Below are 16438 nucleotides of genomic sequence, written 5' to 3' on the forward strand. Positions count from 1 at the left end.
CCGCCTGGAGACCGAAGATGCTATTCCAGTGAGCAACTCCTGGAATATTGAACATCTTCGCAAGTTTTACCCATAAGGCGCGGTTGCCGGGCCCACCGGCAAACCACCTTTTGTACGAGCCTTGCCGGCAAGGCATGTAACCCTCTATACAAAGCCAGGCGCAGACCCTGAGCATAAATAAATGAAGCGCTCGCGCCCTAAGTTGTAGCATGCATGCTAGCTTAAGTCTCTCCCTCGGTTAGGGTTGATAGTGCTTAGCGGCGACTAACCCCTAGCATAGAGGTCGAGTATGCGTTTCTCTGTTCCTTTCCATCCTCTTTGGTTTGCAGGGTACATGGATGTTTCTGCTGAGCTGTTTGGAAGAAAGAGATCGAGCCAGCGCTCCGGCCTCGCAAGCCAAATTTGCCGGGGGCTGCAGATATAAGAATCCAATCGCGGCAAGCCAAAGCTACAGGGGGCAGCAGATTAAGATAAGTCTTTCATCCTCTGTTGTGCATTTCCGTATGAAACCTTGTTTTGCTCCTGGACCACCGTGCTCCCCCTTTTTCCTGTACCCAAGTCCTTGGGTCGCAACCGGGTCATAGTCACGGTGGCGAGGAAATAAATGAGGGGCCTAACTCTACTTCGCCCTGCCTCCGCCAAGAGCATGAGAATGGTCAGCTGAAGAAAGGGGACGGCAAGGCCTGTTGCTGGGCGTCAATGTTTATCTTGAAAATAACAAGGATTCACTCCTTGGCATGTGCCTCGCTCACGCACAAAGAACCCGACAAGCACCCATTTTCATTAAAAACGTCCCATACTAGTACAGTTCATCTAGGATGAAAAACATGAGCAAGGGGATTACAAATTTTAAATCTAACAAGTGCCCGCAGGCTTACAAACTAAAAAGAGGTAAGATGCCCGTAATCCCTTTCTTGTACTGCTCCTCAGAAGAAGGAACAAGGTAGCAGGAGGGCAAAGAGAGCGCCTAGGAGAGGTATGAGGAGTAGAAGGCACCGAGAGAACATCCCGGTGCCGGGAGGGGAGCTGGAAGATGAGGCAGCGGGCCGACAATACGCGACGAATGCGTTGGTGCCCGCATACTCCGACTTGACGGCCGCCACCCGCCTTCTTCGCCTTCTCCGGCCCTCCTACACCGGCCACCCAAGGAAGCGACGGGGGATGCGCTGATGGAGAGCTTGACGAGGAAGGCCCTCGGCAGGGCGCGTTGCTGAGGGTGGGACGGCACGGTCAGTCGGAGTCGAGGTCGGCGTCCCGCCGCTCGGCACCCTCGTCGTCGCTGTCGCTGTCCTCCTCGTCACTCCCGCTCGAGGAGTAATCTTCATCATTGGAGGAGCTCTCCACGCAGCACTTTAGGCGAGTTCCAAGATCTCCAAAGACCTTGACGGAGAGCAGGCCGCCCTCCATTAACTTGAAGTAGAGGAAGAGCCCCGCCGTCAGTCTATGGGCGCGAGTAATCGTCTTCCATCCGCGACGGAGGTACTTGACGTGAGGAGCGGGGAAGTCGACGTCGACCCGTGTACCGCCGTTCCCGCAGCCCCTCATGTGCATCCTGAGGGTCTTGGCGGGTTGAGCTCAATCTCCCGAGCAAATGGGGTAGGGAGACGGAGATGACGGCGCGGTGGCCGGCGCAGCCTGATGAAGAACTCACGGGGCTGGTCCCTGACGTGGCCCTCCATCGCGGGAGGCATCGCTGGCGGGGGCAAGGCCGGTGCGCCGCCCCATCCCCCTCTTCCCCGAGCGCCACGGCGACCTCGGCCTCGCCCCCTCCCTCTTCCTCTCATGGCCGGCTCCGCCGCCGCAGGCTCTTGGGAAGGAGGGACACGCTGTCGAGCAGCGAGCCTCGCCGCCACCCTTGAAGGGCCTGCGCCCCCTCTCGCCATGGCAGATGGAAGAAAGGAGCGGAAGTGGAAGGAGATGGATGCTGGTAGAATGTAGGATGACATCCCCATCCCCCTTCTTATAAAGGAGTGGGGTCGGGGCTCGGCCGCCCCACTCAACCAATCCAACCGTCAGGGGCGCAGGGAATTAGGACCGACCCGCTGCCCCAATCAGCGACAGCCCGGTTTCCCGCCTCCGCCACCTGCCACCTGCATCGGGGACATGTGGCGAGCAAGCAGGATCGAGGGGACGGGTGAAGCGACCGTTCCCCACCCCGTGATCGTGGGGCGCGGGCGCCTTGAAGACCGCGACCCGAGTCCACTCAATAAATGAGCCGCGCCTCGGCGCCTCCCTCTTCTTTTTATGGGGAAGGCGCGAGCCGCCTCTTTACCACGATGTGACGCATGCGTGCGGAGACCGCCCCACGCATGACCCCCATGCCACGCACGACCCTCCACGTCGCACGTTCAATGCGGGTCGTGGGAAGGCACACCGGACGAGGAGTTACTGCAGTAAAATCCGCCCCACCTGCCCGCGCACCATTCTGGTCCTAGCCCAACAATGCGATGCGCTTATGTGTGGCCTAGGCCCGGGGGCTCCTGTCGGTGTACACAAGTAGGGGCTCTCCTTTTGACCCCTTTACTTGTGCACGGGCAGTCAGAGCCGCGCCCGCGACCACACTTAACAGGGCAAAGGACGGAAGCCGGAGGGAAACCGAAGCACAAGGCAAACAAGGCAACGCCAAGACCAGAAGCGCTAAAGAGCAAAGGGGCAAGGTGGGCTCCCCCGGCAAGAGCCTTGCCGGCGCGGCCTTCGCGGCCCCGGCAAGAGCCTTGCCGGGGCAGCTTGCCCAACACCAGCGGAGCGAGCCACCCTTGAGCCCAAGGGTTCCAAACTCCACCAACCAACTACATTGAAACCAAGGCTCGGGAGGCACCTCTGTGGTGGCATGCAGATCTTCGTGAAGATCATACACACACGAGACGGGATGGGGACCAGAAGACGACAGCCCTTGGCGGAATCCCAGCCGAAGAAGTCCACGAGACCCCCAACAAGCCGCTTACCGGGGAAGGCAACGACGCCACGGCAAGACCGTTGTCGGGGCCCTGGCAAGATCCTTGCCGAAGACACCAACAGGGCCGCGGCCAGGCCCGCGTCTGCCAAGGCTCCACCGCCATCCCCATGCAGCTGCCAGCTCAACCAGCTGAGTAGACACCTGCGTGGCGATGAGCGGCCTCCACGACCGATGCAGCAAACACCTGCGTGGTGGCATGCAGGTCTTCGTGAAGGCTCCACCACGGTGCCACCCCAGCAGCTAGCCAACGTGGCGCCACGACGCCTCGTCATCTCGGACGATGTCGAAGCCATGCGAGGCGGCGACAGCTGGGACATGCTTCCTTGCCGTCCCCGATAAAGCGAGAGGGGCACGTCGGTAGCGCATTAAATGCGTTTGTCCGACGGTCAAGGAAATCCAACAGGAGCTCCAGGATGCTGTGAAAAAATGTGAGACCTTGGAGAATGATGCGTCGGCTCAAGAGGCCGAGCTCACCAAGGCTCGTCAGAGCGTGGAGTCCGCACAGAATGAGGCCCAGGCCGCCGTCCAGGAGATCCAGGAGGCCAAGAAGATCACGGCGGGTAAGGCATTTAAGATGCAAAGCAAGTATGCGGAGAAGCAATACCTTGTACTAACCTGGGTTCAGAGTTCCCCAGGGGCCTTTGCGGATCTACCACGCAGCGTATCAGATGCTGCAGAGTTCTACCGAGCTGAAGGAGGAGGTTCTACGGAGAAGCTATCTGGTCGCAGTACGTGACGCCAGAGTATCCCGTGTCCTTCACCGATCAACTGAAGCAGCTGGTGGAGCTGCACAGGGTGCCCGAACTAGCCATGAAGGATTTGACAATCCGGCTATGGCCAGCCGAAGCTATGCTCGGTAGCTACTTCAGACTCGTGAGGCGTCTCGTGGAGGCCTGTCCGCGGCTGGGCATCATCAAGCGCTCCGCCTGTATTGAAGGTGCCCGTATGGCCTTCGCTCGCTGCAAGATGTGGTGGGCGAAGATGAACGTTATTGAAGTTGCCAGCGGGCTGCCGGAGGGCAAGGAGCATCACACACCCGAGCGATATTTCACGGATGTCGTAGAGGGGTCTCGACTTGTGGCGGTGCAATGTTCGCAGGACATTGCATTTGAATAAATGTATTCATGTTGCCTTTCCCTTGTCTTATGGGAACAAAGCCGGTGTTTGTAAAATAATTTTATTATGCTTTGAATTGTTTCCTCCTGTGCGGCCGTGTTATTTGTAATCTGAGGGTTGGCCAGTCGTTGGCTTCTGCCCTCACGTCGGTAGTACGGAGGTGTTTGGGATGGATTCTAAACAATCTTGATCCAATTATATGGTCCTTTGGAGGAGTTGTTTAGCGCAACGAACAAGGCAATCGGACTGTACGGCTTGAACGCCCTCACTTAGCCACATGAGTTTTATAATTAAGCAAGTGTGCAGCCCCTGGTCCAGGCCAGGGTGCTATTAGCATCTGATCGGGAAGTGCCGATCCTTCGCATGACGCGGAAAAAATCTCCAACGATTTTGTAACCCTCGAACATCTGACCGGCTCTCGCCGTATCATGACAGTCAGTTTTCGGCTTTCTCTACTAAGGTGCTCATCCGGTCAAGGCCAGGGCACAATCGCAGTAGTTCTCCCTTTACCAGCTAGCAGATGGGGCAGAACGTAGGGTAGCAAGCACAAGAGCCAGGCAACCCAAATATTGACCAAAGACAAGATTCGGAGCCAATGCATATAATGCTAAATTCGGGGTGCCGAACTTTTGTATAAGAAGTGTTCGGACTTTTCTGCCGTATTGTGGGGCGATAAGTAGCCCCTGGCGAATATGAAACGTACAGAAGAGTATCAATGCAGCAAATAAGCAGATCGAAATAAAACGAAGTAAGAAGCGAAAACCACAGAAGCTGGGCCACGAACCATTTTTATTATAACTGGATGGATACGTCAAGGCGTATCTTGTACAGATGGTGCAAGGAGTATCCGGGCTATTTAACATGCCAGAATCTGTAGGGTGCAGCGCGCGGGTCCTGAGAAATAAGTATGAATACCGTCAAGAAGAACGCATAAAGGTTACCCTACACACCTTTGCTGCTCGCCTCCGTTGTATACCAATCCTTCCAAAGGACTCGCGATCAGGCCCGTGGAAAGAGGAACCTGAAACAAGAAAAAGGTAAAAGTACGTGTGTCCGGGCTGTGTCTGGCCGAACTGTAGATCCCGGGTTATCTTGTGCCTCTGTTGATGTCCATGGAATTTTGAGCGCGTAATTGTGTACGCGTGGTATGAATGCCACTACCTCATTGGAACTGGGACGAAGGCCGAATTGCTAGTCGAGCTCTTGACGAGCCACGCCGTCCTGTTGCAGTGAAGTCCGGAACCTCTTAATGATGTCTGAGGGCTTGACAGCCGTACTATGGTGCTGCTTGGGGATGCCGCTCTGTACTTCTGCTGCTAGGGCGGCGGTGTGCTCCTCTGTTCGGAGGGAGCGTTCCTTATCGCCATTGACTGTTATGACGCCGCGTGGACCTGGCATCTTGAGCTTGAGATAAGCATAGTGTGGCACTGCGTTGAATCTAGCAAACACGGTTCGTCCGAGCAGTGCGTGATTGCCGCTGCGGAAGGGGGCGATATCGAAGATTAACTCTTCGCTTCGGAAGTTGTCCGGAGAACCGAAGACCACCTGCAGCGTGATTGAGCCCGTACTATGGGCCTCTACGCCTGGTATGACTCCTTTAAATGTAGTCTTTGTTGGTTTGATTCGCGAGGGGTTAATGCCCATCTTCCGCACTGTGTCCTGATAAAGCAGGTTGAGGCTGCTACCACCGTCCATCTGGACTCATGTTAGGTGAAACCCGTCAATAATTGGGTCGAGGACTAGTGCGGCTGAACCACCATGGCGGATACTAGTTGGGTGATCCCGGCGATCGAAGGTGATCGGGAATGATGACCACGGATTGAATTTTGGGGCTACTGGCTCTACCGCGTAGACGTCCCTAAGTGCTCGCTAACGCTCCCTTTTGGGGATGTGCGTAGCGTATATCATGTTCACCATTTTGACTTGAGGGGGAAATTTCTTCTACCCCCCAGTGTTCGGCTGCTGGGGCTCTTCATCCTCGTCCTCACTTTGTGATCCCTTTTCCTTGTTTTCGGCATTTAATTTGCCAGCCTGCTTGAAAACCCAACAATCTCCGTTGGTATGATTAGCTTGCTTATCCGGGGTGCCGTGTATCTGGCACGGACGCTCGAGTATGCGGTCCAGGCTGGAAGGTCCTTCATTGTTCCTTTTGTAGGGCTTCTTTCGTTGGCCAGTGAATCCGGCATTGGCCGTGCTTTCATCGGTGTTGTTGCCATTGCTTCGGCGTTTGTGTCTATTGCGCCAGAGCTTGCTAGTGCTATTCTTGGCCTCGGAGGGGCCTGTCTCGCTGGCTGTGTTCTTACTACGGGCCAGCCAACTGTCCTCTCCCGCGCAAAAGCGGGTCATGAGTGCCGTGAGGGCTGCCATGGACTTTGGCTTTTCTTGGACGAGGTGGCGTGCTAGCCATTCGTCAAGGATGTTGTGTTTGAAGGTTGCTAAGGCCTCGGCATCCGGATAGTCAACGATCTAGTTCTTTTTGGTTAGGAACCTAGTCCAGAATTTTCTGGCTGATTCTCCAGGTTGTTGAACTATGTGGCTTAAGTCATCGGCATCTGGTGGCCGGACATAGGTTCCTTGGAAGTAGTCCAGGAAAGCTTCTTCCAAGTCCTCCCAGCTGCCGATAGAATTTTCAGGCAGGCTGTTAAGCCAGTGCCGAGCTGGCCCTTTGAGCTTTAGTGGGAGGTATTTAATGGCCTGGAGGTCATCTCCTCGAGCCATATGGACATGGAGAATGAAATCCTCGATCCATACTGCGGGATCGGTTGTGCCGTCGTATGATTTGATATTGACGGGCTTGAACCCCTCGGGGAATTTGTGATCCAGTACTTCATCTGTGAAGCAGAGAGGGTGTGCGGCGCCTCTATATCGGGCTGCGTCGTGGCGTAGCTCTGATGGAGTCCGTCTGCGGTATTCGGCCCGGGCATGGTTAGATTTATCACGTCCGAAAAGGTAGTCGTCCTCGTGCCTCGAGGCCCGCCCCCGCGATCCGTAGATCGATCTTGTATGTCCTGCTCTATCGTCCAGGATCTGCCGGAGGTCGTATGTGTGACCCCGAACTCTTTCGTCTCTATTTTTACGAGGCGGTGGGGCAGGCTGCTGTTCGGCCTGAGTTGCCGCTTTATCCCGGCCGCGGGGTGGCCGGTCGGCCACCCTGTCTCGACTGCGTGGTGGTTGTTCCGCATTACGCGATGGAGATGTGCGCTCCGGTGCTTCCTCATTGAATTGAGGTAGCCGTCTGCGTTTTGGGTCGCTCTTGGCTGGGTGCCTGGGGCCGTATTCTTCGGCTGTCAGGACATCAGTCCGTCTGTCGACGAGCAGATCTTGTTCGGCTTGAAGCTGCTGCTGTTTCTTTTTCAGGCTATTTGCAGTGGCTATGAGCTGAAGCTTAAAGCGCTCCTGCTCCAGAGGATCTTCTGGCATGATGAAGTCTTCATTACCGAGGCTTGTCTCCTCCTCGGAGGGTGGACGGTAACTTTCGTCCTCCGAGTCATCTTCTATGGCCTGTTCATCAGGGTTGTCTTGCATGTTGTCATGTTCCTCCTTTTCGGATGTAGCTCCGACAGGGTCTTCGTTGTTTTCGGCGTCTTCCGGAGTACTACTTTCTGCGGTGCCAGTATTACTATCTTTTGAGCGGCGAGGCTTAGAATGGCGCTTGGGGCGTCGGCGCTTGTACTGCGTCTCAGAGGTTTTATTCGCATCTGGATCTTCGTTGTCGTCGCCAGATCCTTTGGGTGTATCAACCATGTACACGTCGTACGAAGAGGTAGCCGTCCAACGTCCAGTGAATGGCGGGTCTTGGCCTTGCTCCATATCGGCATCGTCGTCCATACCGTCGATGTCTTCGGAGCCATAGTCAAGCACGTCGGTTAAGTCATCGACAGTGCCTATGAAGTGGGTGGCGGGTGGGAAGCAAAATTCCTCATCATCCGTCTCTAGCTCGACCCGAACATAGTTCGGCTGTGAGTCCTCCTCCAAGGATAAGTTCTTTAAAGAATTTAGAACTAAAAGGTGAGTGCTGGAAGAAGTCTGCGGCGCCAAATTCGAAAATCGATAACCGATCCAGCTCGGTGTCCGCAGGCGCGCCTGATCTGGAACGTGTAGCCGAAAATGAGTCCGGAGTTCCATTGACGCAAGTATTGCAGGATCTCGAGTCCGTGTGCGGCTCCAACGCCGTGGACCTTGTGGCCTCGAAGGGCACGATCTGCTTTGGTTCTGAGGTTGTTGCAGCAGGATCCATCTCCTGGGTGTGATCCGATGACAGATTTCAGTCATGTTCATCGGAGAGAGGCGGAGCGATTGCCGCAGTCTTGAATCCATCGGAGATCAATTCTCCGCGAGTATCCGCGATGCAGTTGAAGCTTCCAGATCTGACCTGATGGCCAGGGGCGTGACTATCGACCTGCTCCAGATGGCCAAGCAAGTTGGCCCACAGTACGAAGTCGCCGAACACAAAGGTTTGTCCGGTGAGGATGGTTACTCCCTGAACGGCGCCATTACTGACGATCGAAGGGGCCATTGAATCCTTTGCCGACGGCACAGTGGAACTCTCAATGAAAGCACCAATGTCGGTGTCATAACCGGCGGACCTCGGGTAGGGGGTCCCAAACTATGCGTCTAGGATCGATGGTAACAGGAGACGGGGGACACGATGTTTACCCAGGTTCGGGCCCTCTCTATGGAGGTAATACCCTACTTCCTGCTTGATTGATCTTGATGAATATGAGTGTTACAAGAGTTGATCTACCACGAGATCGTAATGGCTAAACCCTAGAAGTCTGGCCTATGTGTATATGGTAATGAATGTCCCCTATCCGGACAATGGTCTCCGGTTTATATAGACACCATAGAGATCTAGGGTTACATGGGCTTGGTTACATAAGAAGGAATCTTCACAGCTGGTCACCTAGCTTGCCTTCCATGCCAAGGAAAGTCCGATCCGGACACGAGTATAGTCTTCGGCCTTCGTATCTTCATAGCTCCTCAGTCCGGCCCAATGAATAACAGGCCAGACGCCCGAGGACCCCTTAGTCCAGGACTCCCTCAGGGTGGAAGGGCTGCCTTTGCACCCATCATGGAGCGACTTCTACATGAAATTTTATTACCATGCAAGGCTCATCTCTTTTGCTCTACATGTTTTGTACCATTGTGTACAATAACTGACGTGCATATGAATAAAACATTGTGAGATTATGTAAGGAGTGCGTGCAGAAATCCAGAGTTATGGTAGCAACCCGTGGATAAAACCAATAACAATGATAGCAGGCAGATAATAGCTCCTTTACTGTTTGTTTCCCACCCAACATGAAACTCATAGTAGATACCCGAGATTAACTAGATAGTAGACAGATACTACTCGTTGATGGCCCGTTATGTACCCCACAACCATTTAAAAACTCAAGTTTGAGCATTTGTTTGGACATGACTCGAAGTCTAAGAGGTGAACGCGATGATAAAGTAGCAGGTAATATTAAGAAATGCATAACGTAAGCACACACGAAAGAGTGTGGCCTCTCTTGCCAACCTTTGTAGTCCTGAAGGATATCTGCTCAGTTGATGATGGTAATGCAGTTGTGGTGGCTACTCGTGGTGGGGAAGAAGATCGAAGGTGGCGAATGTGGGGACCCCGACCCATAAGTCGTGATGACCAAATCACGTGTACAATGATCCCAAAGAACAATGCTCACTGAATACACAAAAGATGAATAACAAGAGTCTTACATCCATACATACCGTCTTACACAAATTATGACCATTATGGTCAAGTGTTACATAGATAGGGCCATGAAGGCCAAACATCAAACACAAACTTGCTGTAGAAATCCTGAATGATAATGGAGGCTAATGCCATGTGCCTTAAACAAATAGGCATTCTGACTGGGGAGCGTCCTAATTCACATGATTGTCGTCGGGGAATTCTTCACCATAATCCTGCTCTTCCATGTCACGCCAATTAAATAACTAGTGGCAAGCCAATGAGTACTTTGAATGTTGTCGTGGTGATCTCACAGAAGATGCCATGGGATGGCTAAAGGTGCGGATAGACACAAGTGCATCGGTGGGTTCCAGAGGCGAGGTTGGTACGCGCGGGTGTGCGACATGAGACGTACCCAGGTTCGGGGCTCTCCGGAGAGATAACACCCCTAGTCCTGGCAAATTTGGTTTGTATGAAGTGATTATAGGTTTGCTCCTGGAGCTATTCTGGGGGAAGGAAGACAAGCCAGTTCATGCCCTGCCTCCTTGATGTTGGTATGTATGTTCTAAGAGAGCTCAGAACTTTGCATGGAGGGGCACCGGGGGGTCTTATAGGCCAGCCCCCGATGTTACAATGGTAATATTACATGGGAGCGGGGCGCTGGTGTTTGCGTCTACGAGCTGGCATTGGGGGCCGCCAGGTCTGCCGGGTCCGTGAGGCGCGGGCCGTACCGAGGCCACCGGGCGCGGGTACGGCCGGTTGCTGAGTACTATGGCGCGCCTCGCCGGGCATCACGGGACGGTCAGCGCCACCCTGATACAGGGTTGCGCCTCCCGGACACCGCCCGCCCCGGGCGGAGGCATGGGGAGTGTCCCTGCCCTGCCCACCAGGGCCGGCATAAAGGAGGGCGCACTGTAGCCATGCCTACTTGCCGCTGGGGGTTGACTTCTTGTGGATAGTCGGCAAGCGCCACCCAACTAGTCGGGTCGTGGTTCCCAGCTTGTTTGCGCTAGGGAGCTAGCTGGGGGCGAGCCGATTTTGAGGGGCTTGGCTAGCCCTGAATTTTTAAAATGGGATTCGGGTTCCATTGCATGCTCGGGGCCATCCCCCCAATGGTATTCCCCGAAGCTCACTACAACTTATGACCATCACTATTGGTCACTGAATGGTCATTGTTTTCCATTTGCGACCTTTTTGTGAACAAAAACAGATGGTCAAAAGCTGGTCGTCGTAAACATAAATTAACGACCTTCTTCGGGATAAGGTCGTGGAAGGCAACGTCCAAAACAAAAGGTCGTTGAACCAAGTGGGTATTCCTTTGGTCGCTAGCTGTCTACCAAGGCCACGTCATATACGACGTGGCAAAATTGCGACCAATTGAAAAGGTCATTGATAAGATTCAGCCCGGTCCAATTCGACGCTTTACAATGGCCAAGCTAACTAATACGGCCTTTTTACTGTATATTTTTCTGTTAATTTTCTCTAGTTACATGGGCCTGGCCCAAAAATTTGGCCTTTTTTATGTTGGGCCATGGCCTTTTTGCGGACCATTTCATTAAGCCTATTTTTCTGGTTTTTTAGAAATGCACAAGGCTCCGATCCACTATAGTTTGGCCGCAGCTTTTTTAGAGCCCAAATATTATTTTATTAAGTAGAACATTTGGTCTTTTTCATTCACATATTTCAATTTACATATTTGAACAACAAAATATCAATAAATCTGTCAATTAACTGATTAAATCCAGAGATCATCCAGTCAAATACTCCCAAGAGCAAATACATGTATGCACGTCCAACAAGTGCACATACAATCAAAAACAGATACACAAGGGTGGCACAGCGCCAGCTTAATTCCTACAAGGCCGCGGTTGTGGTATGTACGATGTGCGGGAGAAACGTTTAGGACCTCCTCTTCCTCTTCTTGTCACCTACGTTCTTGAGCTGTGAGAGGACACAACAATGTTAAGCAGAGTTGATCAGACCATATTGACACGAATCACAAATGTTGGCACCCAGTGTATACTATGTAAGTGCTTGTATATTTTTACTACCAAAACCATCACTACTATGCATGCATGCTTAGTTTATAAGCTTCATCCATATGGTTGGCACCATCACTGGATATTGTTGCTACCGATGTACACATGTGTGCACATACACAGCATGTTGCATGCATACGTGCGCATGCCAGTATAAAGCTGCATCTCAATGCTTTTCATTGCTGATCAAGAGATTGTAATATTTTAATAATCCACTGCATGCGCCACATAGCTATTCCTACCTAGGTAGCTATACGTAGGTTTACTAGCAGCTAGCCCAGAGACGAGTTGATCAGCAATTCAACATAAACTAGCTAGCCAGCAAGCTACTGCTATGTCCTATCCTAGCAGCAACCACGACTTTTGTTTGTCATGCGTGTAAAGAAATACATGCATTTCCAGTAAATATAAAGGTATGCATGCTGCCACTAGCCTGGACCACAATAGAAGAAAAATGCTCACAGCGACCAGCAGATAGATCGACCTAGGTGTGCGCTTCTTTCCAGTCGCTAGTTCTAACTGCCATCGACTTGCAAGCTTTACCTACGTGGTCACCATGCAGTAATGGCATGTGCAACAAAAGGAAGAGAAGAAACGGAGCTCTGGGCTAGAGGGAGAGGCCCACCATATGCAGCGTGAGAAAGGTACATGTACAGTTCCATGGGCCAACACTTACATAGTATACAGTTTCATGTCGAAGGATCGACATGCCAGAAGAGGTCAGGCCACCGATGTATAAGTATTTCCTGCGATTGGCGATGATGGCGGTGCTGGAGAAGCACCCTAAGGCAATGGCGGTTCCGACAAACCCTGTCACGGGGATGCTGGTCGCACATGAGCAACAAGCAAGTTACGTCAGCAACATAAATAGCAAGGATGAGAAACGAATGTGAGCATTGAGCAGTTACAAACTAGAAGCAAAGCTCTACGAAAAACACCAGCAAAGCTTTTTGTCCAAGTAAAAAAACAATCAGTCATATCAATTTTGTAGAACTATAGGTACACAAATTCAGAACCACCAACAAAAATGAAGGCCCAAAAATTCCATGATCAGTCCCAAAGTTCCGTAACAATAACCCAGACACAGGGTCCAAACCCCACCGCGAAGGGCCCAGGTACAAACTGTCAATATAGGTAGCATCAATTAAAAGACTATAATGATAGCGGCCCATCCAAACAGCAGACAATGTAGGAAAAAGGAGGGTCTCAGGAGAAAAATAGACTAATCCAGAAACATAATTTGGCACCTACACAACCTAACTAATAATGCTTGCAAGAACAACCAGACAATGATGGATAAGGACATATAATCAGCAGATATCCAATAATCAAATCACAGGCATTCACAAACAGTACGTGTCACACTCCCATGACATATGGTTTTGTTACCACAGGGTTTGCTCATAAACTATTCTCTGCAAGACAGGGACATTTGCAGCAACAACAAAAGAAAATTTGTGTTTACCTAGGGTCAAAGTCTATGGGGAGATTAATCAGAGGTCCAACTGAAGCCCCTTCCAGGAGGGCTCACATAGCTCTTTACGCTGTATCAGAATTAACACATATTTTAGATGACAGAAATAGAATCCTAAACACACAAGTAATAATCGACTTCTGACTAGCAACGACAAACAGATTCAGGCACAAGCAATTTTGTAGTAGGATGAAAAATCTATGTGTAGAATTCATGAATGAAATTATAGTAGTAGCAAAAAGGACCCTCATAGACATTTGTAATAGTACACAAAGGTAAATAGAGTTCCCAGCAGACAATGTATTCTCGTTATTAAAAAAATGCTCGCCAAGATAATCAGTACATTGGTGAACCAAACAAAGTAATAATCCAAAGCTTATACTAATAAGAAGAAGGAACGTCCATACTTTTGTGATATAAAACTAATATCAGACCAATTTTGTACCAAGTTGTACATAATCAGTGATGTACATCATGGGAATGTCAAACAGTCAGTTGTTAAAATGTTCAACAACCTTTTAGTTAACTATAAGAGGGCTTGTAGGCTTTCCAAACTATTAATTGACAGAACCCAAAATTGTATAATGAGATCACGTTTTTATTATATGACAAAAAGTTAACTAAAGCCAACAAAACAGTGAGGATCAATGCAATATTAACGTTGACACGTTTACATAGTGTGGATGTGGAGATCGACATCATCAAGGAGCATGGGTTAATAATGGACATGTTTGATCTAGACGTCTACTAGTTAAATCAGCTTGATTAGCGTCCGAGCTCTATACTGTTTACCACTCACTTAGACTCAGCGGCACCTACATACCAGTCCTAAATTGACAAGAGAATGCAGTTGGATTTGCTGTGGAGCATGTGCGTGTAATATGTACTAGCAACGAAATGAAGTGTCGATTGGAAAATTCCCCATTGATGGGTGAGAGCTGAGAGGATGATTTTGCATGGGAGGGAGTGGAGTGGTAGCTACAAACTTTGGCATAGTGATGCTCAGATTGCTGACTTTGGCATAGCAGAATGCAAACTGAATAAAAATGACTTAGTTCGCCCACTTGAATAAGAATAGCAAGTCATGAAACTACTAGCGCGAACACACAGATAATGTGTATAGAAATGGTAGCTAGAAACTGACCCAGTACCACGTGAATGATATTTATATATGATTCATGAAACGAATATGCCCCCATGAAAATTTATTAATAGGACTTAAAAGTCCATAATAATTCACCTTCTTATTACTCCGTCTGTCCCATAAAGTAAGACAGTTTTGCAATCAATGTTAGCTTGCACAAACGTCTTATATTGTGGGATAGAGGGAGTACGAGACAAGAAGGTAACTAACAACAACTGAGGAACAGGGACCAGTGCAATATTAACATTAACACATTTTATACCCTGTGGAGATAGACACCATCAAGAAACAGGGGTTAGTTAATAGTGGATAGGTTTCAACTAGTTAAATCAGCGTCCGAACTCTATACTGGGTTCCACTTGGACGGTGTTGGCGCCAGCCGGCAGCGCTTGGTCCAGTAGGGGCAGCAGCAACACAGGCAGAGGCACCAGCCGCTGGCGTAGCCGGCGACGATGACCTGGTTGATGAACACCAGGAACACACCCAGGATGCCGAGACCCGTCGCTAGTGGGCTCAGGTACACGCAGTCATCCCGTGGTACTCCACGGACTAACATAGACTCAGTTAGCACATATCTATCGAATTGATGAAAAGAGAATTGTGATGTTTGATCTTGGATCCATGCCTTGGAGCTATAGTTGTTGGCGACGAAGCCGAGGGTGACCGCGACGGAGCCTAGAAAGCCCAAGATCATGCACACCAGCACCGCGTCTTTCTCCATGTTGCCCCTTCTCCTTTTTCTTCTAGATGAACTATCATCAGTTAGAATCACATTGGACTGTTTACACAGATGTATAAAAACAGGGTCTTATAAATGTGCAAAAGGTCTTAAAAACAGAGTCGCATTGGCTATTTGAAGTATTGTAAAGCATTTAGTTTCCTTGAAGTACTTGGCAGTTGGTTACTTCGTCCATCAATTTTGTTGGGATGGTGGCAATGCCATGGGCCTACACCAGAGGAAATCATGGATACGAAGTTAGTATTAGTATGGTGGTGCTCGACCCCCCAAAAAAATGGAATTGGTAATTAACACAAACATGTGGCGTTCTTGGAGGACGGATGTTCACGCATTTACCTCCACGGGCATGGAGCTCCTGCTGAAAACTGTAGCAGTCGAGCTCGTCGACCGTGTCATCGGCGTCGTAGAGCATCTGCTTGAGGGCTGCGAGGGATCTGGCCACTAACTTGTTTCGGGTAACCCTGTCGTTCACGGCGGAGACGACCCCGTCGACTTGCTCGATCTCGTCCCTCAGCCCTCCACCTCGCCGGAGGGCCCTGCTTGGCGAATCCACCTGTCTAGCTTGCCGAGGCTTGGAAGGATGGTCTGAAGCAATCATCGAATCGCCGCCTACAGAGAACTGGTGTGGTCTGCCGCCTTCATTCTGTAGGCAGATCCCGAAGGCAGTGGACGACGAGGGAAGAAGACGACAGCGAGAGGGGGGAAGCACTAGCTCGCCTATATGGTCGGAGAAGCCTCAGCAGAGGTGCCTCGTACTCCTCCACGGCCGTGGTGGCGGCCTCCTCCACCAGCGCCGACGGGTGGGGCGGGAAGATTGGGGCCCGGAGGGGGAGCGGGGAAGCGAGGAGGAGAGGGGAGGCGAAGGGGTTAGCCATGGGAGGGAGCAGGGAGGGGGCGGAGATGGGAGGGGAGTAGGAGAGGGGCGGAGGGACGGAACCCTAGCGCCTGGTCGACTCGATCTGGGGAATAGGGTAGGGAGAGATGGTGAGGGGAGGGAGGGACGAGGTCGGCGGCGGTGGGTGAGGAGGTCGGTGAGGTCGACGGTGGGTGGAAGCAGCGGGGAGAGGACTGGATTGGGAGTGGCTGGGGACGGGAGGAGGTGGCGGCGGCAGGAGGAGATGGGGACGAGGGAGGAGGGGTGCGATGGTATCTGAGCTAGGGTGTGGGCTGCGGGTGGGGTATCTCTTTTTCATTTTTTTTCTTTCTTTCTGTAGATAGATGGATGGATGGATGTGGGATGGAGAGATGGATGGATGGATGGGCGACATGTCATCGATC

This window comes from Aegilops tauschii, chromosome 2 (genome assembly GCF_002575655.3).
Source record: "Aegilops tauschii subsp. strangulata cultivar AL8/78 chromosome 2, Aet v6.0, whole genome shotgun sequence".
NCBI classification, from domain to species: domain Eukaryota; kingdom Viridiplantae; phylum Streptophyta; class Magnoliopsida; order Poales; family Poaceae; genus Aegilops; species Aegilops tauschii.